This window comes from Alligator mississippiensis, chromosome 2 (assembly GCF_030867095.1).
Source record: "Alligator mississippiensis isolate rAllMis1 chromosome 2, rAllMis1, whole genome shotgun sequence".
Lineage (NCBI taxonomy): Eukaryota > Metazoa > Chordata > Crocodylia > Alligatoridae > Alligator > Alligator mississippiensis.
This window is the reverse complement of record NC_081825.1, coordinates 105,232,017-105,250,447: the sequence shown is the minus strand read 5'-3', so window position 1 is coordinate 105,250,447 and position 18,431 is coordinate 105,232,017. Positions and strand designations below refer to the sequence as shown.

Genomic DNA, 18,431 nt, shown 5'->3' with positions numbered 1-18,431 from the left:
GGTTGGTAGGGTCAGAAGGGACCTGAGCAGATCATCAAGTCCGACCCCCTGCCATGGCAGAAAAGAGTACTGGAGGTCAAACGACCCCGCCAAGGTGATTATCCAGCCTCCTTTTGAAGACCCCCAGGGTAGGAGTGAGCACCACTTCCCTTGGAAGTTGGTTCCAGATCCTAGCCGCCCTGATTGTGAAGTATTGCCTCCTGATGTCTAGCCTGAATCTACTCTCAGTTAATTTATGGCCGTTATTCCTCGTTAGTCCCAGTAGTGCTCAGGGGAACAGGGACTCTCCCGTTGCCTGCTGGTCTCCCTTGGCCAGTTTATAGACGGCCACCAGATCCCTTCTTAGCCTTCTCTTGTGGAGGCTGAACAGATTCAGGTCCCGTAGCCTCTCCTCATAGGGCCTGTCCTGCTGCCCCCGATCATGCGGGTGGCCCTCCTCTGAACCCTCTCCATGCTGTCCACATCCTTCCTGAAGTGCAGTGCCCAGAACTGGATGCAGTACTCCAACTGCGGCGTGACCAATGTCATACAGAGGGGGAGGATCACCTCCTTGGACCTGCTCATGATGCATCTGTGGATGTATGACAAGGCGCAGTTAGCCTTCCTGACTGCGTCCCCACATTGATGGCCCACATTCATCTTGGAGTCTATAATGACTCCAAGATCTTCTTCTGCCTCTGTGCTGACGAGAAGGGAGTTCCCCAGCCTGTAAGTATGCTTCTGGTTCTTCCTTCCTAGGTGAAGTATCCCATCTTATTCTCATCTGCCCACCCCTGTAATATGTCCAGATCCAATTGCAGCCTGTCCCTCCCTTCCAGTGTGCCCACTTCTCCCCACATCTTAGTGTCATCTGCGAATTTAAACAAAGTCCTCCTTCCTCCTATTTTTGAAAATGGGGACCACATTGGCCCTTTTCCAGTCCTCTGGCACCACACCAGAGCACCTACAGACCAAAAGGGGGGCACATAAAAAATGGAAACAGGAAGAGATCACCAAAGAGGAGTATACCTCCTCTGCTAGTGCTTGTAGGGAGGCAGTTAGACGGGCCAAAGCTACCATGGAGCTGAGGATGGCATCCCAAGTAAAGGATAACAAGAAATTGTTTTTTAGATATATAGGGAGTAAAAGGAAGGCCCAGGGAGGAATAGGACCCCTGCTAAATGGGCAGAAACAATTGGTGACGGACAGAGGGGACAAGGCTGAACTCCTCAATGAGTTCTTTGCCTCAGTGTTCCTAAGAGAGGGGCAGGACAAGGCTCTCACTGGGGTTGTAGAGAGGCAGCAGCAAGGCGCCAGACTTCCATGCGTAGACCCTGAGATAGTGCAGAGTCAATTGGAAAAACTGGATGCCTTTAAGTCGGCAGGCCCGGATGGGCTCCATCCGAGGGTGCTGAAGGCACTGGCCAACGTCATTCCACAGCCACTGGCGGGAATATTTGAATGCTCGTGGCACACGGGCCAAGTCCCGGAGGACTGGAAAAGGGCCAATGTGGTCCCCATTTTCAAGAAGGGGAGGAAGGAGGACCCGGGCAACTATAGGCCAGTTAGTCTCACCTCCATCCTAGGCAAAGTCTTTGAAAAAATTATCAAGGCTCACATTTGCGAGAGCCCGGCAGGAAAAATTATGCTGAGGAGAAACCAGCATGGGTTCATAGCAGGCAGATCATGCCTGACTAATGTAGTTTCCTTTTATGACCAGGTTACAAAATGCCTGGACGCAGGAGTAGGGGTGGATGTCGTATACTTAGACTTCAGGAAGGCCTTCGATATGGTATCCCACCCCATACTGGTAAACAAGTTAAGAGGCTGCGACTTGGATGACTACACAGTCCGGTGGGTGGCAAATTGGCTAGAGGGTCGTACCCAGAGAGTCGTGGTAGATGGGTCGGTTTCGACCTGGAAGGGTGTGGGCAGTGGGGTCCCACAGGGCTCGGTCCTTGGACCAATACTCTTTAATGTCTTCATCAGTGACTTGGACGAGGGAGTGAAATGTACTCTGTCCAAGTTTGCGGATGACACAAAGCTATGGGGAGAAGTGGACACGCCAGAGGGCAGGGAACAGCTGCAAGCAGACCTGGATAGGTTGGACAAGTGGGCAGAAAACAACAGAATGCAGTTCAACAAGGAGAAATGCAAAGTGCTGCACCTAGGGAGGAAAAATGTCCAGCACACCTACAGCCTAGGAAATGACCTGCTGGGTGGCACAGAGGTGGAAAGGGATCTTGGAGTCCTAGTGGACTCCAAGATGAACATGAGTCGGCAGTGTGACGAAGCCATCAAAAAAGCCAATGGCACTTTATCGTGCATCAGCAGATGCATGACGAATAGGTCCAAGGAGGTGATACTTCCCCTCTATCGGGCGCCGGTCAGACCGCAGTTGGAGTACTGCATGCAATTCTGGGCACTGCACTTCAAGAGGGATGCGGATAACCTGGAGAGGGTCCAGAGAAGGGCCACGCATATGGTTAAGGGCTTGCAGGCCAAGCCCTACAAGGAGAGACTAGAGAACCTGGACCTTTTCAGCCTCCGTAAGAGAAGGTTGAGAGGCGACCTTGTGGCTGCCGATAAGTTCATCACGGGGGCACAGAAGGGAATTGGTGAGGTTTTATTCACCAAGGCGCCCCCGGAGGTTACAAGAAATAATGGCCACAAGCTAGCAGAGAGCAGATTTAGATTGGACATTAGGAAGAACTTCTTCACAGTTAGAGTGGCCAAGGTCTGGAACGGGCTCCCAAGGGAGGTGGTGCTCTCCCCTACCCTGGGGGTCTTCAAGAGGAGGTTGGATATGCATCTAGCTGGGGTCATCTACACCCAGCACTCTTTCCTGCCTATGCAGGGGGTCGGACTCGATGATCTATTGAGGTCCCTTCCAACCCTAACATCTATGAATCTATGAATCTATAAAGCTGTGCCAGGGGTCCCGCAATGACCTCTGCTAATTCCCTCAGCACTCTGGGGTGGAGATCATCAGGACCTGCTGATTTGAACACATCCAGAGCCACCAGAAGTTCCCTGACTACGTCCTCTCTGACCCTGGGCCTGGCTGTGCCTCCCCTGGGACCATCGGGGATCCTGGTGTGGGGGATGACCTGATCCCTGCTCAGAAAAATGGAGGAAAAGAAGTTGTTAAATAGGTTAGCTTTGTTGTCTGGTGAGACCACCAGATTTCAAAGCGTGTCCTGCAGAGGGCCCAAGTTGATAAAAGATAAGCTATAACATTTTACAAGCTGTAGGAAGTGTATTGTTTTGAAAATTATCTAAATAAACATTTAGTCAGCAGACTACTTCTGCTCCAAGTACCACACAAACAATCTGATCACTACCACCTTTGGACTTTCACTTGCCTTCTACTTACATTTGTACATCCACTGTCTGATCATGGTTGGTGCACTTCTGCACTCACAAGCAGTCCTTATTGGTTCAGCAACCCTCAATCGCTCATCCCACCACTGGTCTCTTGGGGCCATTGCACTGCTGTCCCAACATGTGATGCATGCAAAAGTTGCCTAAAGCCTCATTTCTGTGTACTTGAAGAGATATAGGCAGACAAGGTTCTTTGGGTAAATGTGATATCTTTTATTAGACCAACTAAATCGTTGGAAAAATTGTTCTTAGCAAACTTTCAGGCACAAACAGCCTTCTTCAGGCATTGGATAGAGTCTGCTGTTGTTTTGGGTATCTCCTGGGTAGAGATACACACACACACACACACACACACACACACACACATACATATACAGCAAACTGGTCTCTGCGCTCCTCCTCTACAGTCAAGTTCAGGACTGAAGTAATTAAAGGATCAAACTAAACAACTCTGAAGGTTCCCCCAAGCTTGACATCTCTAGAAGCTGTGTATTTTGTGCAATTAGAAAAATAGTAATTATGGAAAGACAGTCACAAGAACAGCAGAGTAAGAAACCCACAATGGCATCTAGTGGAATTAGTTCTGGTCACCAGAGGGCATCAGAGGACAAGCTGATAGCATGAGCCATATCCTAGTTACCCCAGTGCACTTTCAGCGAAGTCAAGGGACCTGAATCTCTTCTCCCATCAGTTCACATTAACAAAATGCCATTGACTGAAAAGAGAATCAAGCCTAAATAGTTTCATGGAGAGGGCCAGATCCTCCATCAGGATAAATGGATTGATTGTTTTCCATGGTGTGCTTTACTGGAAAATTGATTGTTTTCCATGGCTAGTTCTGTTTTGTGGGCTGGGCTGGGATGGGCTGGGCTGGGTGGAGATCCCCTGCCTGCCATCTTCCTCTTCCTACACCCAATTTGGAATTCAGCTTAACACACTAGTGTTAGTGTGTGTGGTTTTTGTATAGCTGTGCCAGATTGCCTCATTCAGCTGAAGTGTAGATTTAAAATCACGTTTATTTCCCACCCTAATCCTGAGAGTAGAGATCATGTGAGATCCATTCACTTTGACCGGTGTTTCATTGACAAAGACAGAGAAATTTCAGCTCAGCAGAAAGACAATGCCCATGAGAATAAGACCACCACAACTTTCTATGCATGCTGGACACATTACATTTAAAGAGGACAGGGCAAGTCAAGTGACCCTCTCCTGTTATCATAGCAGAATAGCAATGTTCATTTATAGATGATGACAGTGGCAAATTTATCCCCCATGTCAGATCCCTGAGGCTATGAGATCACTGACTTTATTTAGAGAGCCAATATTGCCATGTAATACTTAGGAGTCTAGTACAAGGGACTTTGCGTTTTATGAGCAGGTTCAGACCAATACCCTAATAATATGTTCTGTTATAGAACATGGTTCCAGATACATAGCAGCTGGTGCTCCAAGCTGACTCATTTTTACCATACTTTCTATTTAGGATCAAGGTTTTCTCTTGTTTGGTTTCCCAATTCAGTTTATTCATTTTGCTACAGTAGCTGAAATGGAGGTGTGGCTTGCAAGCAGTCCCCCCACCCACAAGCTCAGAGAGCCCTCTCTATTACATAAAATACACTGCAATCCACTAAACCTTCCAACCAAGCCATATCCCATACTCACATGCTACCACCCTCATATAGCGGCCAACATGCCCCTCTTTCAAAGGCCAAGTGGTATAAATGGTTTCTGTAGTACATGCTCCCTGATAGCTGCCAAATTAAGGCTACTTCAGACCAGGAATAGGAAAGCTGCTCAGTGCCTTTCATGGAACACCCATCAATTTTTTAATCAAAGATCTAACACAATCACTGACTGCAGCTATGACAATGTATCACGGGAATGACAGCTGTATCTCAGACAGGCTGGGCTCTCCATTTCAGTGGGCCAGTAGTCTACATGCATTCTTGCACCAAAATTACTCATTTCTTTTTAATTCATTGCTTGTTATTTTAATTCAGGGCTACAGCTGGACACAGATTGTCTCTTACTGTGAATTAACTCCCCAAAATAACTGCCACTGGGTGCATTTACAAGTGTGCTTTACTGCGGCGTTGACTAATTAGTCTAAACGTGCAACTCTATTCGGGTGCAGTACGCTAATTAACTCTACTGTAGGATAATGCTGTCTGGGACAAGTATTATCATATGGTGGAGTAATTTATGCCACCACAACATTTACGCCTGCTGGCTAGCCCCACAATGGAGCACCCTCATACCCCAATCAGCCTCTCTGCAGCATGTTGAGCAGGGGGAAGCAGCCCTGGGCTGGTAGGCTGATCTCCAGGGCTCCCTGCCAGCTGGGGCTGCTTCTACCTGGCTCAACATACTACAGTCCCAAACACACATTCAAATGGTGAGCCCAGGAGCAATAGACTCCAGTGCGAATTGTGCCTGAGTTTATTCAGGCTCACTAATTTCATGTGTAGATGCACCCGTTTGGTCCTTAAATCCTCAGCATATCAGTAAAAAAAGAAAGCTCCAAAGCATAGAAAAGCAGGGACCCAAAGAAATAATGTATTCATTGAGAAGAATTTGGACCATTTGAATCCATTCCTCAACTGCCTTAGCAAGTTAGTCCTGCCCTCAGACCCCTAGCAGTAAGTGCCAGTTTTCATACATAATATAGCATTATACATTAGTGTCCACAGCATATTCCATTTGTAGCTCTCAGAACACTTTACAAAAGAAAGCCATATTATTACAGCTGGCCAAAACATTTCCTTTAGGGTGTTGTTCACTGAAAAATTACTGTGTGAAAGCACAACAGTTGTACTGTCTTTGGATATTTTTCTTTTTTTGATTAAACAGAAATAAAAGTTTCATTACATTTTGTTTCAAGATGAAACAAGTGCTCTTTTTGCCTGATTTTTTGAAAATGGAAAAAAAATGGGCCTTTTATTTCCCCTTTGCCCAGAAACATTTGGCAACTGTTGATCCTTCCAGATCATGGTGTATGCATGAGAGGTCACCCAGACCTTCAATGCATATGTCTAGAAAGGAGTTTTTGGAGGAGTGGAGGCTGCCCAGAACTTCCATTCCCGCATTTAGGCCACTGAGACAGACTGGGTCCTGCGTTTAGGCCAAAGGCCAGACTGGATCCAGACATTTGTTACCTCCATGGCTGTAGTTGTATAAGTGTCTGGGAATTGAACCCAAGTCATCTGTGGGGCAGACAAGGATTACAAGGCAATTTATATATGAAACAAGGAATAAGATTTGTACTATTTGAAGTCCTGAGCACCAACTTGTCTAAAATGTGGATGCTTCTACCCAAAAGGAAGGTTTGACATATGTGCAATAGAGCATTTCCAATTTGTAATGCCTTAACTAGTTCCACAAAATTGACAGGGTGATATATTCAGAAGCACCAGCAACCTTTTTTTCAGGTGCCCTGCCATTGAGATAGTGGTCAAGTTGACTAGTATACTTTCATTGTTGAGTAACTTGATACTAGTTGTCTATTATAAGATCTGTTTATGGTAGAAATGTATTTGGATGAACCTAAAAATGAAGAGGATGGATCTCTTTCTGCCATATGCTGATGGATAATATTGGGAGATTGATAAGGGAATGCTTAATTACATTCCAGTGCTGGAGGGGTTTCGAACTGTGGGACTGTATTCCAAGCTTTCCTTCAATCACACTTCTAGCAACTTTATGTTGTCTGAAATGTTTTGCTAACTTGTTCACAGTCTCAGACACCTGGGTGCTATTGTTTGTTCATTTCATGTATCTTCATTGAAACCTGTTTTTGTACAGCATTTCAAAATAGGTCAGTTTTTCCAGTTACTAGGTCTTGCTGGGTAGTGATAACCATTTACAATGCAAACATTGTCCAACTCTGGAGGCTTGGTATTCTTAAATTGGGGCTCCAAGGCTGTGGGAGCTGCTGCCTGGATATGACCTGCTGCTACCTGCGACAGCATGCGGCCCCGATGCTGTGCACCTGCCAGACCTGGATGGGGACTGCACAGCAACAGCAGAGGCATCTGCACCTCTGGGCCGGCTGCCAGTGGGCCATGGCTGCGCAGTTGGCCTTTGTGTGGCAGTACAACCATGTGTGCCACCACCCTGCTATCTGGGCAACTATCGCCCTGAAGATGTTCTCAGTGTGGTGGCCTGCTTTGAACTGTCAAAGCATGCCCTCCTGGCCCCAAGTGGCTAGGAGGTCAAAATCTCTGATAAACAAGCCCAAATTTACTTTTTAAAATGAAAGCGAGAGATCTCAGTTGGGTAATGTTCTATTGATAGATCTACAATTTTAAAGCAATGTGGAAGCCTACCAGTGTCTCTATCATCATAATAAAATAAATTCTAAATGTCTATATGTTTTGATGTTTGATTTTGGTTTCCTTATCATAGAACAATAAGAGCTCCCTGTGACCCCTTCACTAACTAGGATGTGGGGACAGCTGCCCCTGCAGCCACAGCTCCTGCCAGCAGGTCTCAATCTGTCTGGCAACTGGGCATACTGGGTGTGTTATCACCAAGAGTTTTCAAAGATAATGACCAGTTGCTCTGCAGTCATATCAGACAACTGCCTCAGCACCCTCAGGTGCATCACATCCAGCCCCATGGACTTGTACATGTCCAGATTTTCTAAATAGTTCCTGGCCTATTCTTTTACCACTGTTGGCTGCTCACATCCCCAAACTGTGCTGCCAAGTACATAGTCTAGGAGCTGACCTTGCCTCTAAAGACAGGTAAAAAAAGACATTCAGTACTTCAGCCTTTTCTGCATAATCTGTCACTAGGTTGCTTTCCCCATTCAGTAAGGGACCCACACCTTCCCTGATCCCTCTTGTTGCAGACATGTAGAAACCCTTCTTGTTACCCTTCATGTTCCTTGCTAGCTTCAACTCCAACTGAGCTTTGGCCTTCCTGATTCCATCCCTGCACGCCCAAGCAATAATCTTATACTCCTCCCTAGTCATTTGTCCAAGTTTTCACTTCTTATAAGCTTCCTTTTTGTGTTTTAGCTCACTGAAGAGTTCCCTGTAAGCTAAACTTGTCTTCTGCCATACTTGCTAATCTTCCTATGCATCAGAATGGTTTGTTCCTGTGCCCTCAGTAAGGTTTCTTTAAAATGCAACCAGCTCTCCTGGACTCCTTTCCCTTTAAGACTGGCCTCACAGGGGATCCTTCTCATCAGTTCCCTGAGTGAGTCAAAGTCTGCTTTTCTGAAGTCCAGGGTCCTTACTATGCTTCTCTCCTTCCTTCCTTTCTTCAAAATCCTGAATTTAATCATCTCAGTGTCGCTGCTGCCTAAGTTGCCATCCACTTCTACATTCCCCACCAATTCTTCCCTGTTTGTGAGCAGCAAGTCAAGAAAAGCATGGCCCTTAGCTGTCCTCTCCAACACTTGCACCAGGAAGTTGTCCCCAGCACTCTCCAAAAACTTCCTTGATTGCCTTCCTCCCAGGAGATCTCAGGGTGAATGAAATCCCCCATGAGAACCAGGGTTTGTGACCCAGAAACTTCCACTAGCTGTTTGAAGAAAGCCTCACCCACCTCATCCTCCTGATCTAGTGGTCTAAAGCAGACACCTGCCATAACATCACCTTTGTTGCTCTCCCCAGAGTCTAACCCAGAGATTTTCAACTGGCCTGTCTCTAGTTTCATACTGGAGCTCTGAGCAATCATACAGCTCTTTTATGAAAAGCACAATTCCTCATCCCCTTCTCCCCTGCCTGTCCTTCCTGAACAGTTTGTACCTATTCAAGACAGTGCTTCAGTCACACAAGCTGTCCCACCAAGTCTCTGTTATTCCAATCATGTCATAGTTCCCTGACCGTGCAAGGACTTCCAATTCTTCTTACATGTTTCCAAGGCTCTGTGCATTCATGTACAGACACCGGAGGTAACTAGCTGATTGCCCTACTTTCTCAGAAAGAATGAGAAAGCCTCCTCTATTGATCCCTCCTGCTTGTGCTTCCTCCAGGTCAACCACTTCCCCACTTAGTTCAGGGTTTTGGTCTTCATCCCCCGGCAAACCTCATTTAAAGCCCTCCTTAGTAGGTTAGTGAGTCTGTCTGCTAAGATGTTCTTCCCTCTCTTCATTAGGTGCATCCTGCCTCTTCCTAGCAATCCTTCTTCTTGGAACAGCATCCCAGGGTTGAAGAAGCCAAAGCCTGGCTGGTGATACCATTGGTGAAGCCAGGCATTGATCTGTAGGATGCGTTTGCTCCTGCCTGGGCTCTTCCCCTTGACCAGAAGGATCAAGGAGATCACTGCCTGAGCCCCTGTGCCCTTCACCCTTGTACCCAAAGCCCTGTAGTCACTTTTGATCTGCTCAGGGTCACCCCTAACAGTATCATAGGTTCCCACATGGATGAGCACCATGGCGTAGTAGTGAGAGGGCTGGATGACTCTTGGTAATCTCTCTGTGACATCTTAGATCCGGGATCCAGACAAGTAGCAGACCTCCTGAGACAACATGTTAGGCCAGCAGATGGATGCCTCTGTCCCCTGATTATGAACTTAAAATGGCCTTATTATACTCTCTGTAATCACTTGCATAGGAATGCATATATAATTGTTATCACATGCATAATTCTTGCCCTCAGAAAAACTAAGCACAAGTTGAAATTGGAAGCAGCTTGAAAGTTGAAGTAACTGTGGTGCTAACTTTCCTCACTAGGCATGTAGATTTGGGCAGGTCTAAATTGAGCTACAATATTCTTTCTTAATATATTGCTTTATTTCCACCCATTACTTTTTTATAGCCAAGTGAGGCAAAAATTTTAAACAGGTACAGTCAAAGCTCTGCCCAAGCTTGCATTGTTAAAGCTTTCAAGGGAGTGATGTGGCCAGTATCACATCTGACTGCTTTTGGCTCCAACCATAAGCAGAGACATGTAGTTAGCCATGTTAGTCTGAAGTCAAGTAGAAGAAAGCCTAGATTTGCTATTTACAGGGTATAGCTACACGAGACACTTTTCTGTGAATTAGACTAATCTAATGCACAGTAAAGTGCCACTTTCTACTTGAATGCAGCAATTACTGCACAGTAGATTAGTCTTAATTCACTGTTTTCTAGTACCTGTAAACAGAGGTACTAGAAATTGGCTCATTAAAATAATTCACCAAAGTGCACGTGTAGATGCTGACCAGGAACAAATTGCTCCCAGTCAGCCTAGGCAGCAGGGGGCCACAGGGAGAGGGGAGAGCTGTCCCAGCTCAGCAGGATGCTGCCTACCAGCCACGTGGAGATTGGGTCCCGCTCTGATTTCTATGTGGCTGGGAGAGCTGTCCCAGCTGCCTCTCAGCCACATGGGAATTGGGCAACGCACACACACACACACACACACACACACACACACCCCTTTGGTTGCTCTATAAGGTGCAAATCTACCCTGCCTTCTACTTGCCTCTGGCTTCTCAGCCTGAATGAACAGGTACCCATACACAACTGGATCATAACACAAGTCCTGGGCAGCATTTGAACTCCTGCCTCTGGAATCATAGCAAGATAGATGCCATAATTGCTCTGACATGATAGCCTTCCCAAAGTCCACAGCCTGTAGAGAAAGTACACCTTTCCTTCATCCTTCTTGAAGGGCCATGGCTCTATCTCCTGTTCACCAGCAAGGGATGTCATTCTGACTGATATATCAGTGGGAGGAAAGTCTTCCTATGCTTTCTACACTTGCTTAAGCACTTGCATAAGGGCCAGGAATGTTAGGAACCATTTTAGGGTTAATGTAAACTAATTTTCAAAACCATTTTAGGCTTAGTGTAAAGTACAGAGCTGCTGGTGTAGACACAGCTCTACCAGAGGAAGGTGGTGGGGGAGGGAGGAGAGTTGTCACTATGGCCACACCAGCTTCCCTAAGGGCAGAAGTCCTGCTGGCAGAAGCCACCTCCTGATAGCAGAGCCACGTATCTATGAAAGGATTTGCTGGCATTGCTACATTAGCTGTGGGTGTAATTCTTCCAGACCCCCAGCCAACACAGCTAAGCTAGTCAGACTCTGTACTGTAGGCAAGGCTTTAGACCTCAGTGACTTTTTCAAAGGCATTAAGGAGGGTCTTCTTTATATAACTCCAATTAAAGTATCCTGCCCTGACCAATTAAATTGTAATTGGTAAGAAATAGTGTCCAAAAAATCAAGTGTTTGTATGTAGTTCCCACTAGTGTCCATGTGAAACACTGCTCTGACGCAGGGCAGAACAGAAGGAGATGCCTGACTCAGATGAATGCCAGATTGCAATATTCAGAAGAAACACCTTGGCCGCTTGTACATCATTGCACACTGCTTATACAGTACCTTATTGCATTGGGAACAAGACTCTGGAGAGTCTCAGAGCCTGACTCTTTCCTGCAGTGGCCCCTTTTGCAGCCCCTTATACCTGTATGACACAAGAGTGAAATACTACCCTTCTGTTATTACGTTAGTTATTTATAGTACAGAAGCCTTAGTCATGGTCCAGCTCCTTCATTGTGCTAGGCATTGTACAGACACAGGACAAAAAGACAGGTGGTAGCATTTTCCACTCCCCCTGCACTATGTAAGATTCAAAGGAGATGTAGGTCCTTGGAATCCAAGGAAGTGATGTGTATGGATAATATCACCTAGGAACAAACAGAAATGGGGCATTTTATATTTGGTACCAATGCAGATTCCCTTGAGTATTTCCCAGCTCATCAGGAAAAAGAGCTAATGGATTTTATGAGCCCAGGGGGGCTTTTTGTCATGAGGGTGAGGACTGTGGAATAGGCAGAAATGCATTTCTTCAGCACATGGCTGTAACGCAGAGCAGCGAAATGTGCTAAACACTCATGTCAGAGGCCCGCTGTCTCAATGGAAGGTATTTATAGCACTTGCTTCTGAGGAGGATGAAGGTAGTACGGCTGCTAAGAGAGGGAACAAAAAGTGTTACCTAAAAATAAACATCCAAGGTGGATGTTACCTGTTTTATTTCCTTTTTCAGCACTGGATAAATGATATGCATCAAGAGATGCTGGATTATTGGGAGTGTAATAAGCCCGTTTTAAGTTGAGAATGGTTCTGGTTTTTATTCTTCACTAATTTATCAGCAATTATCTGTGTCTTGCAAGACATCTTTCACTTACATAAAAGAGGTACAGGGATGTTACCCTGCCTAGGAGACCTAAGGAAGGGTCAATAAATAGCAGTTTTATTATTACAAGATAATGATACACCATTTGTATACCAGCATCTTCCCAAAGATTTCAGAGGACTTTATAAACACTAATAGTTTTTCAAGACTCTTGTAAGGTAAATATTATTATGCGCCCAGTTGGGATTTGAGGAAGCTGAGGCAAAAAGCGATAAAGTGAGTTGCTCACAGTAATATAGGTGCCACCAGCAGGTGAGGTAATTTGTCTTTCTGCAGGACACCTGTAAGTTAAAGTACTTCTTACCTGAGGACATACCAGTTGCCCATTTTAAAAAGCAAAGAACCCAAGAGAAAATAGTCCTTATCGCAGTTCAGAAGCAAGGTCTGGATGTTAGTACACCTGAGCCCAAAGTAAAATTCTTGTTCTGAACTCCAGGGTCCAATCCAGGTTGGGATGTGACAACCCCAAAGCATTTGTTTAATAAGGGGCTGAATTTGCAAATACACCTGTTGAGTACCTCAAAGCTTGGGAAACAGTAGCTTTAAAATGCAATTTGAATCCTCAGCCTGAGAGCATTTAGATCTAAGGCTTTTGTTTTCCTGCCCCCAGTGTAAAGATTTAAAGATCAGACATGGGTTAGATTAGATCCAGGTTTCAATTTATTTAACCCCACAGAAATACATGCACTATACCCTGATATACCATCAAAAAGGCTGGTTGCATCAGGAAATGAAGGAAGGCAGAGCTCTGTACGCTCTCCACTTTGATGCTGGCCCATAGAAAACCATTTGCCAAGATAAACTTTCCTGCCTTTTTTTCATTTCCACAATGCAGTTTACTTCAGTTAAACAAGAGGCATTCTGGGCACATTTACACAAGATGTTTACCATACAACTGACTCATTAGCTCCACAGTAAAGTCTCAGCATCTACACATGCAGTGCTATTAGGACTGAGTAAATTAATTAACTCCGCCATAGATTAGTACTTGTTAACATTCTGCCACAACACACATGTAGATGCTGATACATGTGGCTGGGGCATGAGGGTACTTCAGTGCAGAGGTTGCCTGCCAGCTAGCCCTGCACTGGAGCACCCTTGTGCCCCAGCCAGTCTCTCTGCAGCACATTGAGCTGGGTCGGAGCAGCCCTAGGCTGGCAGGCTGACCCTTCAAACTCTTTGCCAGTTGTCACTGATCCAACATGGCTCAATGTGCTGCGGTCCCTGGTGCACATGTACACGCAGTACCCAGGAGCAATAAACTCTGGTACAAACGGCGCTGGAGTTTATTCAATTGCATTAATAGCATGTGTAGATGCACCCTCTGTTCTTCACTCCCAAGCTCCTGTTCAGTTTGAGCTCTGCTGGTGAGAATACTATTTCTATTGATGATTAGTTCTTATCATCTCTTTTTCCACTAATTGACAAACCTCTATCTGCTACAGAACAGCGGTCACTATATAATAATGATCAGGGTGTCTGGATAGACACAGATTTCATGGTTGTCATTCAGACACACAAATGGCTCTGTGAGTAAAACAGAGGATTTAGTAAGGCAAAGGACAGGTTTCTGTTCAGGAAGCCAAAACAACTCTAGTACAAAGGATGCACACCAGCAGTTCTGGTGCGTCCCAGCAGAGGGCAATGGTAGACATGCATATGCAAGCAATGCTACATCACGATTACAATAGTGTATAAAAGTTCTCCCTTACTTGTCAAATTTTGTTCCCCCACACTGCACGTCCATTAGGCCTAACAAGTGGAATAAATCCCATTTGGAGTCAGATCCAAGCTGAGTCACAAGTCCAGCAGCACATGAATCAGTCCACAGCAAAAACAAGGCAGTTTGTTGCTATACTGAAGAGTTCAAGGGAGGTTAGCTACAAATAAGGAAAGGAAACTTGTTTACTTGGAACTACTGTGCAGTACAGAAAATATAGGCTGGAATGGAAGACTGAAAAAGCAGTAGGAAGTGGATCCGCACCCTAAATCCCCGGGGGCAGAGGGAAAAGGGGGAAGGAATCTTTTTGATTCACTCTGAACTTGTAATAATCCTTTTGCAACAGATGGAAAGAGGAACGAGGTTAACATAATAAATATATTCATTAATTATTGGTGAATTCATTTGAGGTGTCCAATATGAGGCCCTTCAGTTCTGATTTTATTCAAAGGTGTAAACACCCATAACTCCAAATCAAATCAGTAGGAGCGGCTGGTTCATGGCATCTCTAATGATTAAGCCCTTCTGGTTTCAGCTTGGGGACTGAAAAATGAAGGCATCCAAAATTAGAGACTGCTTTTGAAAATATTAGCCATATTGTATATCATGTTCACTGAAATGTGGCAAGCTCCCATTAATTATGAAAGCATGCTACAAAGGGATGGAAAAATCAGATCTATTTTAAACAAGGTAGGATGTAAAGAAATGTGTACAAACCTCTTTACAGCAATACTAATAAATATAAGTAAACATGGACAAGAGCCATTGCTGCTTTAATATTGCTTTTATTTGTTGTGCTTACATCAGCAGGCATTGTGGTCGGGAAATAACTGATCAGAGAAGAGAGAAATATGTTGCTAAGCAACACAACACTCTGGATGGGAGACCCACTCCCATGTCATGCGATTGACAGGCTGGATGGGTCCCTGGATTTTAAAAATACAGTATTTCTAAAAGGTAGAAGAGGTTGGAAGAGTTAATATCTGCAAATGAAGAGGCACGGGACAACAGCCAAGAAAGGTTAGTAAATAGGAGAGTGGAGCTGAGTAGCTGTTGACTGGTGAGAAGAGTGTGTGAAGATGGAGAAAGGAAGTAATAAATAATGGAGAGAGACAGGAGGAAGCCAAGACAGGAGTGAAACAAACTCTGGCAACAAATGCTGGATATTAGAAAATACAGTGAGTCAAACTTATTTGTTTCAAATTTCACCAGAACACGAAAGGATTTGGACCTAGCATCTAAATGCAGACCCAAGTTAGCTGGCTAGAGGAAAGGAATTTAAGAGGAGGAAGGTCCTTAAAAAGAAATAGAAATATTCAATATATAGGGTGGCTTTCAAGAATACCAATATTGGCACAGTCCTCTCTATACAGGGAACCATTCACAGCTCAGATTGGTTATTGCACATTCTCAGATTGGTGACCCTAGACCTAAGATACAGCAACAATGGACAGGTAGTTGGGTGGCCTTGCATGTAAAACACTAGATAGGAGTTAGGATACCTGGTTCCAGTTTCTGGCCCTTAACAAGCTTTCCTAGTGAAGTCAACATTGGTTGGGGTTTTGAAAGGACCCCCAAGGCACCCAAATTATATTGAAGTTCAGTGGAAACTGGGTGCTTAAACCTGATGAAAATAATTTTTTCAGCTACTCCAGCGATTACTCAGGGATAGGTCATGCTTTGTCCACCCCCCACAGATAGTCATACTTAACACTGTAACACATAGCCACAGGCTCAGACAATAAATTAGGCTCAGACAGTAAATTAGGACACATCTTGGTAAGCATTTGCAGCACAAGTGTTTCTGAAAAGCTGGCCATGTTAAACAGGCATTGGAGCAGACCTTTGAAGTCAGTACTAAAAGTCCCATTGCCTTCAGTCAGTACTGAATTGGTCTTTCCCTGAGCACAGTTTAACACAGTCCCTGCACAGAAGAGCTGGCTTTTTCCTGGATACAAAAACACCCACACAAGTAACAAATTGATGGCAAGATCCCTTGGAGTTGAGCTGCTTTGCTAATTAATCCAGCTCTCCCACTAAGGTTAGAAGTTTAAAATAAAAACAAAACCAAAAAAATCCCCTGAGCACTCAAGTGCCAGGAGTCTATTCTGCGTCTGTGAGGGGAGGCAAGAGATTTACAAGCAGTACATTTTTCCAAATCTCTCGCTGAAGCTTCTTTAATCCCCAGCATTCCACTTTATCAGAGCAAGCCTGTTGGGTTCAGGATCTGTTTCCAATCGGTCGATAGCAACAGGGAAATCTCTAAACCTTCTTTTGATCCAGACATAAATCATAAAGGATCCAGATCTCAAACAATGCCCTCTGCTCTCAAAAGCTTATCCTCTGCAAATGAAAAAGATGTGCAGGGAGAGAGTGGGACTGTGCTACAAGCAGTATTTGGGAACACTAGAAAAAGGTAGTTAGCCACATTAGTCTGGAGTCAGGCAGGAGGCAGGATGGAAATGAACCTGATAGACTAACTGAATCAGAGATTGTAATGCATCTATGGGTGCCAGAATGGTTCCTGAGCCACTCCCTGCTCACTTCCTTTGTTCCTCTAGGGTCTTCCCCCCGTGATCTTTCCTGCCATGCCTTGATGTAATGAATTGACTAGGGGAGGCTGCTTTGAGGACAAAGAGGACTTTGGTAGTAGTAGACCCTTGTCTGGACTGTGGCCCTCTTGGCCTCGTCCCACTTTTAGTCTGGCAGAGCATTTCAGCTTGGCATCCCCTGCCCAGGACTGCAAACTCTTGGCTCAGCTTTGGTCATGCCTGTGGCCTCCCCTGGCCCTGATGGGTCCCCTACACAGGCCTCTGCGATCACAGGTCTCACCTACATGAGTTCTGAGTCTGCTCCCCCACCCAGTCCTTGGTGAGCTCTGCCCCTTACAGGTTCAGGGCTTATGCCTCAGTCTCTGTCTTTCATCATCTGAAAACTGTGCATAGAGTTTGGGGCATCCCCAGGCACCCCTATCAGTGGTCTCCACCTCCCCTATAGCCACAATCCAGTCCACTGGGAACAAAAAGAGAAAGGGAACCTAAATCATGTGAGTCTGCTTCAACTCAAAGAAAATGCTCCATCTGGGGTCAGCCTTACCCGACAGTGGTGCTTGTGAAAACAGAAACCAAAGGGGTTTGGACTACTTATCTTGCTTTCAGTACGGACTTTGAGGTTTCTTCCACCCAGGCTGCCACTCTGAGTCTTTCGTCTGCAGTCTCAAGTCCTGCCCCAGGGCTCTTCCATCAGGAACTTGGTCCCCATAGCTCCTATGGCCAGACCGACCCTCTGGCTTGAGGCTTAGGTTTATAAAGCCTTCCCTGACCCTTCACTTCCACCACAGGTCCATTAGGCACCAGGTAGCCATTTTGCTTCAGGCTTCTCTGACTGTTAACTTGACCTCAGAAAAAAAGAAAAGCGGAACAAACATAGGAACAAACCTTTCCTCACACCCCACAAACCCCTCACCCCCACACCCTTTCCCCACATATAAACTCCCTACATACCCTATTGCCCCCACACAGAGCCACACCCCCTAACAACCCCCCCACTCCACCATACACAAACACCCAACCACACCTCACCCTGCACACACAATATACAAAAGTATGGCTTTATTTTTTAGTTATTATACAATCACCTCTATACACAGTACACAAACACAAATCATGGCAACAATGTTTCTTGTAATAAAATTAAAATATGTTATAGTAGGTGTTTGACTTTTACTATATGTTTTGGTTTTTTCTGGTTCCAAGATGGCAACCCTACCTTCTCAAAAGCAGTATTTCCATGGGGTAAGGTAAGGGATTTTCAGTAGCAAAGGTCAGCAGTTAGGGAAGGTACTTCTGGTCCCAAGACAGCAACTAGAGGGTGAAGCACCTGTCAAGGGATGGAGATACCCTTGCAGCTATCAACAGCTCACCAAAACTCATTAAACAGCCTTCCACCAAGGACAAATAGCTACAACATTCCTCTGAGAGAAAGAACATCTCTATTCAGGGTCCTGTTCTAGCACACTTTATACATTTTAAACAGTTACTGCTTAAATACAGAAACAAACCTGGAAACAGGGACTGGGGTACAGACTTCCCACTGGTTGGTTGAGTGATCTCACCATCAAGTCATTATGAAAAACCACCATTTTTGAGCCAAATTCAACACTGTCAGTGCCACTAGGTACACCTAATGAATCATGTGTCTCCTGGAATTTAAATACTTCTTTA

At 45.2% G+C, this 18,431-nt stretch overlaps 1 long non-coding RNA gene across 1 annotated transcript in view; it reads right to left on the bottom strand.

Annotated features, from left to right (window-relative positions):
• Positions 1–18,204, bottom strand: part of LOC109283668 (uncharacterized) — a 36,593-nt gene extending 18,389 nt beyond the window's left edge. The window contains exons 1-2 of the long non-coding RNA XR_002090932.2: positions 17,977–18,204; positions 14,201–17,605 (exon numbers count right to left, since the gene is read on the bottom strand). This is a non-coding gene — a long non-coding RNA (uncharacterized LOC109283668). The remainder of the gene's footprint in view (positions 1–14,200; positions 17,606–17,976) is intronic.
• Positions 18,205–18,431: the final 227 nt, after the last annotated feature.